The sequence below is a fragment of the Chionomys nivalis genome, chromosome X (genome assembly GCF_950005125.1).
Source record: "Chionomys nivalis chromosome X, mChiNiv1.1, whole genome shotgun sequence".
In the NCBI taxonomy this organism is placed as follows: Eukaryota; Metazoa; Chordata; class Mammalia; order Rodentia; family Cricetidae; genus Chionomys; species Chionomys nivalis.
The window spans coordinates 115,515,795-115,522,964 of record NC_080112.1 but is presented as its reverse complement, the minus strand read 5'-3'; the positions used below and the strand labels follow the sequence as shown (position 1 = coordinate 115,522,964).

Below are 7,170 nucleotides of genomic sequence, written 5' to 3'. Positions count from 1 at the left end.
TTTTATTTTTTCTTTGAGAATTTTATGCAACATGTTTTGATCATATTCTTTCCCTTTGTCTTGTTTCTTGTATTTCTGTGTTGTGATTTTTATAGCTTTTTTTTTGTCTTTGTCTTCAATTTTATTTGAGAATCTTCTATTGATATGCCTACTCTTGTAGACTCAATTTGCAGTAGCACTGAAAGAAGAGAAAACAATATGATATAATAACAACAAACTGTTTGATGCAGAAATACATCTGAATTCTGTTTTTTCCCCTTGCTTCTTAATATTTATTAGGTACTGCCTTCTGGGGCTTGCAGAAAAAAATACTCAGGATACACATCTTTCTTGAGAACTTAGAATAGCCAATCATTTACCAGCTCTGACATTACAATTATATTTGCCAGGGATGAAGTAGTGGGTAGGCTGAGAATAGTATAGGACTAGATGAAAGGAAACCATATTGATCTATATCTACCACAGCATGGGCTTAGAAACTGGACTGAATAATAAAAGGGAGGAGATAAGAGGACATTTGGGGGCAAAGGAAGGTCAAGGGCTGGGTTCACTCAAATTCCACAGAATTGTAGAAAGAACCAAGGTAGGAACTTGAGTCTTAAGAGGAAAGTGGAAGTAAGGGTAAAGCACCCATGAATGGGAAATGTCCAAGGCTTCTCTTCCAGCCCAATGGAGGAGGACAAGTGCAAAGTTTCTTCCCCTTTAGAGATTTCAAAATGTTCTCTCTGAGAGCAAGGGAGAATTATTACAAACCTATAGTCCCAGACCAGATTATATTTCTTTTCATTCCTAGATGCTCTGCCCAATAGAAGCAGAGTCCTAGGACTCAGCACCTGCTCTGTAGACCCAAATGAGAGAGTAGAAGCACGAGTACAACTGTATATAACACTGTTTGGAGGAGTGAGAAGCTAAATGTCCCCAAAGGGATGCCTTCCTTCACCTGGCAAATAACTGGGCTGTTTCTAACAGCAGAAACCATGACGGAGTAGTGCTTATAAAACAGCCTTGAATGGGATGTAGAGGGTTTGGGGCAGATATCTCCCAGAGATGATATTCCTGCCTCAGTTCCCAGTGGTACTGCTGAGTCCAGATGTTTCCGATAGCAGAGACTAGGGGAGAAAAACGTGTTGACTTTCACATGATCAGACACTGCTTGCCATTGGCCACCTGGTAGGCGCTGTAGAATGAAGGCATCCAGGTCAAAGTTGAAGCCAAGTCATGTCAATCTAGCTAGCTCTTTGGGAGGATGGCCCAAACCCTGTATCTGTTACATAAGATTTAACACCATCTCAAAAGGAGCCATGTGAGTAGCCTCACTGTCTCTGAACATCTATGCCTCAAACTGCTGACATATTTTTCTCATGACACTGTGCTGTTGCTGCTGCTGCTGCAAACTTTCAAACTGCTATAAAGGAATGCATTCCTGGTGACTCTTCAATGATTCTGAATACTTTTCAGTGATCTCCTTCAGGGATGGGTATAGGGCATTCTTAGTAGTTTCTGCATGATACTCTGCATGATGGGGAGAAGTTTCCTCCTCATCTTCATGCATGTCCAGCCTTGGTCAGTTCCTCTTTTGACATGCCCAAGTTCTGAAGGTCGGTGGCATTTTTGGTTTGCCCACTTAATGTTTCTTTAGGGCAAGCAGAATATCTGCTTGAAGGTTTGCATCATTTCCCACTCTCCCAGCTGCCTCTGAAAGCTTTTGGTACTGTTCCAACAGGCAGGGCCCTTCTTTAAGCAGCTCACTCACTGCCTTCAAAACTCCTCAGTGGCTTATTAAGTCAGCTAGCTGTCAGACAGTTGTTCCTGCAATTTTTTTCTCTTGGGAGATGAAGAGGGAATCTCAGCAGTGTTTCCTGGTGATTTCTTCTGGGGCCCTAAAGCATCAGGAGTTAGGGACTGGGGCAGGAGGAGTTGGCTTTATTGGAATCATGAAGAACACCTGACAGAAGCTCCTCCCATTCCTGGTCTGCTTTGATCCCAACCTTCCACAGTGCCCACCATAACAGACCAATGTAATTATTGCAACTAAATCCAACTTGGTGAACCAGTGAGATTCTGTTGGGGTTACAAACAGGATTATGGGTGAGGAGAGACTTGCAGGAGCAAAGATGACACCAGAGAGCAGCTAAAACCCCCAAATTTGACCTGGACTGAGAAGCAAACTTGAGGTCTATGCAAACTCGAGGCAACTCAGGAGCAGTGGAAGAACCTCTTCTCTGCAGTTGAGCTATTCAGAGCCCCCTTCTTGCAATTGTTTGTTCCTTCTATAACACTGCAGCCACCTTGGGGATTCTTGCCAGTTTCCATTTTCCCAGACAGATGACATGTAGTTTGCCTCCACAGCCTTATGACCTACCCCCCACCATGATGTAGGAAGGTCATCTGTCTATATGTTAATTTCATGGGTTAATAAAGAAACTGCCTTGGTCTTTTGATAGGCCAGCCCTTAGGTGGGTGGAGTAGACAGAACAGAATTCTGGGAGGAAGAAGACAGTGAGGCAGATGCTATAGCTCTCCTCTTCAAGATGGACTCAGGTTAAGATCCTTTCCGGTAAGCCACCACCTCGTGGTGCTACACAGATTATTAGAAATAGGTTAATCAAGATGTAAGAATTAGCCAGTAAGAAGCTAGAGCTAATGAGCCAAGCAGTGTTTAAAAGAATACAATTTGTGTGTTGTTATTTCTGGGGCTAAGCTAGCCGTGTGGGAGCTGGGCTGCAGCCCACCACTCCTGTCACTACACCCCCGGCCCCCTTGCAGGGAATGTTTTCATTTAGAGGAAACTGCTCTACAACTCACCCTTATTCTTTTCTATAGAAAAGAATAACCACTTAGTGCTGCTCCTATGAGCATGGTTAGAGGGCCATTTACTGAAATAGGGGCAACCTATTGAGAATCTCAGTTTAACTAAACTGCCTCTCATTCCCCTAACAGCTGTCAGTTATCACTAACTTCTCAGCTAGGTGTTGGACTTAGTGAGTCCCTCATCCATGCATTAATTTTGACTGCCTCAATATTTGCAAATCCTGCACATGCAGTTACAACACAGTTATATGTGCAATGGCCCTGGACACAGTAAAGAGAATAAAAAATTATAGAATTCTCATAAATTGGGCATTAATATCACATCTCCTGTCCTCAAGTCTTAGAGAGCATCACTTTTAGGAAAAGGGGAAGAAAGATTCTAAGAGCCAAATGTAGTGGTGAACTGCTGTGGAAGTGTTTTCTCACAGGACAGCAATACTATGAAGAAACTATCTGGAAAGTGAGGCAGCTTTCAGTACTGTTTTATTGTGCTAATTAACGCTGTGGTAGAATGAAAGGAAATTTCATTTGAAGCCTAAATCTTTTATTTTATTTTATTCTTAATGATTTCACAAACTAAACCTCTACAAGTTTACTTTTTCTTATCCAATTCTTTGATTCTCTTCTTCATAAACATTTTTTTTATTTTGCCCACATTAGACGACACCTATCACATCCTTCTCATTTTCATTGTGTTTTCTTTATTCAATGTACATTTTACAGTGTTGCCTGGGTCTGTGAAGATATATTTCATATTCATTTCTACTATAGTATGACAGTTCTTGGATGATGGTTTCACATTCCCATGGGAGGAAGGAGTTCTCTGGACTGTTGAGTGATTTACAAAGGTTCATTTGAACTTTGGTAGATGAACAGTTCAGCTAGAGAAAAATCCTTACAAAATTAGAAACATTTGAATCTTACAGCCCAAGTTACAGGCTCATGTAAATATGGAGATATAATCATAGAATTGCAGAACTCTTTTCTAGGCTGTGCTTTACAACCATATCAACAAAGCACTAAAGTTGTTAAAGTATATTCTAGTTGGAAGAGCTATAAAAACAGATATATCTGGTTACACTTCTAGGGAAGAGCAAAAATCAAGGCAAAAATATAAAAAGATATTATACTAATTTGTGAGTACTATAGAAAGTGTGAACATAAAACACAATGCATTTCCTGAACTGTAAAAATTCAGCCCCACTTACCACAATTATTTCTACTAAACTATTTCTAGAGCTTAATAAAAATTTACAGGGAATGTTAGTAACATGAAAAAATCAGTGAACTTACTAAAAAGTGTCAGTTGATTAAACTCTGACACAAATTTTATGGTTCTCAGACATCAAATTTAAAGTGAATATAAATATTTTTAGTTTTAAGAGAAACAGAAGTTATATGCTTTTAAGACAAGAAGGGGGAAGAGGAGTTTCCTCGAGAAGCAGTGCAGTCTACACTTATCTGTGGTTATAAGGACAAATGGTTAAAATTGTTGTTTGGGATTATGCTGTTTTGCTAAATTCTCCATAGTAGATTCTTCTTCAATAGCTATGACTTTATTAATACTGAGTCGTTGGCTAGGTTTCCAGTACCAGGCGTGGGTTCAGTGGGGTTTAAGTCCAATTAGAGGGCTGTTGTTACAACCATGGAATCTGAGCCACTACCACACCTTTAGCATTATCATGGAATGTTGGTCCTTACTGTTGCTCATAAGTGTCAAAACTCTGTAGGACTTTTCATTGTTTTCCTTCTTCAAAGCTTGCATGACACTAGTCCTCAGAGAAGGACATTTGGATCAGGGGTTGTAGCTTAGGTTCTTTCTGAAGTTCATCATTAGGCACTTCCTTTCTACCTCTTGTGAGTAACAAAGGGTCACAACTATAAGCTGTATATTTTAGGGAGTCTTTTAGCCATGACCAATAACTCAAGGGTTTCTCATGTTGTCTGGTACTGATGTTTTTGTTAGCTGAGTTTTGGTTTTTGGAAGGAGCATTGTCAGCTTAGAGGAGAAAATTTCACTTAAACTATATATGTATATTTATACATGGAATTGCATGTATTATAGTTTTTTGTTTGCTTGGATAAATAGTAAATAATATGATTCCTTGTCACATATTCTCTCTCATTGGAAACCTTTATCTACAAATCTTCTAATGTGAGTATATAGTAACTACAGAAACCAAGAAAGTAAAATGGAACCACTGGCAGGACAGGGGGATTGGGGAACAACAGAGGGGGGGATAGTGGGGTAAAAGTGATCTGATCATGGAAATGGGAAACCAGGGAAGGGAAGGGAGGTAGATAAAGGGCTTGGAGGAGAGTAAAGGAGAATAGCAGGGTATGATTTACCTCTCAACTGAAGAATTGATAAAGCAAATGTGGCACATTTACGCAATGGATCTACATAAGAAGGAGAAAAAGACAAGATCTCCTGAGTAAATTGGGAGCACGGGGATCATAGGATAAAGAAGAAGTGAAAGAGGAGGAAGGGAGGAGAGTGGAGAAAAATGTATAGATTAATACAAACAATAAAAAAGAAATTATGAGAAGAATTTCACTTTAATTCTTTCCAATAACACATACAAACAACAAAAGAAAGCTCAGTAGGTTGCATATGCATATATATATGCATATGTATATATAAACATACATACTTATATAACAATAATAAAATAAAGGAGACAATCAACTTTGAGTGGAAAAACATGAAAAGAATTTGAGGAGGTAGATGGGAGAGGTGGATGGATGAAAGGGATTGATGTAATTTGATTTCAATTAAAAATTAACAAAATAAAATCCAACAGAAGTTTAGAGAAATGACTCAGTATTTTTTATAAAATTGAATCATTAACAGCACTTTATTAACTTTTTCGAGCAGAAAAGGACAAATCATTATTAAGCATATATAAAAACACAGACAATATTAAGTTAGTCACAATCCTAGCTTTGACAACACCATACTTTAACCTAACCGAGGTAACTACCTACTCAATAATCACTTCATATGTGGATTTTTATAAATATAACAACTTAAGACAGATATTTCCAGGGTAGAAAAAAAAGATTGTACAAACTTGATAGTTTGCTTGAAATGGGTCAATTGCTTAAAAGAAAAATCAAAATCGTTCATATAAGGCTGCCAACTTTCATAATTTTGAAGTATGTCTTGTGAGGGAGTCCAGTGGAAGTTGGGATGAATATAAACAAAATACAATGTATACTTGTATGTATGAATTTATCAAAGAATGAACAAAGTATTATATAACCCTGAAAATCTCTACACATATAAAAGTAATTAGATTTATTTATTTACAATTTCTAGTCAAGAAAGCACAAAGACCATATGTTTGACTGATTGGCTGCACCAAAGATTTAAAGAAGAAATGGATAACACAAATAACTGCAATACATTCTATGGATAGAAGAAGAATGAGTATTTACTAATTTACTCTTGGAGGTCAGAAATAAGTCATAATGAACCAAGATGTGTTATTTTATAATAGGAATAAAACAGACCATTTTCTCATATATATCACTGTAGAAATCCTCAATAAAACATTAGCAGATAGGTTCTAAAGTTTGTAAAGATTGGTATGGAGTGATTGGGATTTGTTTCCAGTTTATATGGTTGGTTCTACATGCAAAACACAAGTTGTCCACTATATCGTTAGGTTAAAGAGATTAGTTAATATACCAAAGTCATTTTACAAAGCTTAATATCCAATCATGTTGAAATTCTTAGCAAACTAGGAAGAAACAAACATACATTACTTGGAAAAAAATTCATTAAAAATACTAGCCATTAACACTATATTCTATGGTAAGAATAAATATCCTTTTATCCTTAGGATTGGCACAAGGTAACCATATCCTTCACCAATTTTTTTCTGACAATTTTCTTATAAAATTATTTGTAATATATATATATATATGAATAAATGAAAAGAACTTAATTTACATATGTCATTATCATCTACTGTCAAAAGTTACAACATTTAAATATTTAATTAAAAAAACCACCTCTTCAAAATTCCCAGGAATCCACAAGGATGATCCCAGCTAAGACCCTAAGCAATAAAGGACAGGGGGCCCGATCCTGACTTGCTCTGTAGTCAGACTGATGAATATCTCAAATATTACCATAGAACCGTCATCCAGCAACTGATGGAAACAAAGGCAGAGACCCGCATTGGAGCACTGGGTTGAGCTCCCAAAGTCCAGTAGAAGAGTGGGAGGAATGAGAATATGAGCAAAGAGGTCAAGACCTCGATGGGAACACCACTAAACAGTTTACCTGAGCTAATGGGAGCTCACCAAATTCAGCCAGTCAGGGAAGGAACCAGCATAGGACCAAACTAG

The 7,170-nt window shown here is 37.8% G+C and overlaps 1 pseudogene; it reads right to left on the bottom strand.

The window, feature by feature from the left end:
* Positions 1 to 1,134: 1,134 nt before the first annotated feature.
* Positions 1,135 to 7,170, bottom strand: part of LOC130868575 (peroxisomal biogenesis factor 19-like) — a 150,129-nt pseudogene continuing 144,093 nt past the window's right edge.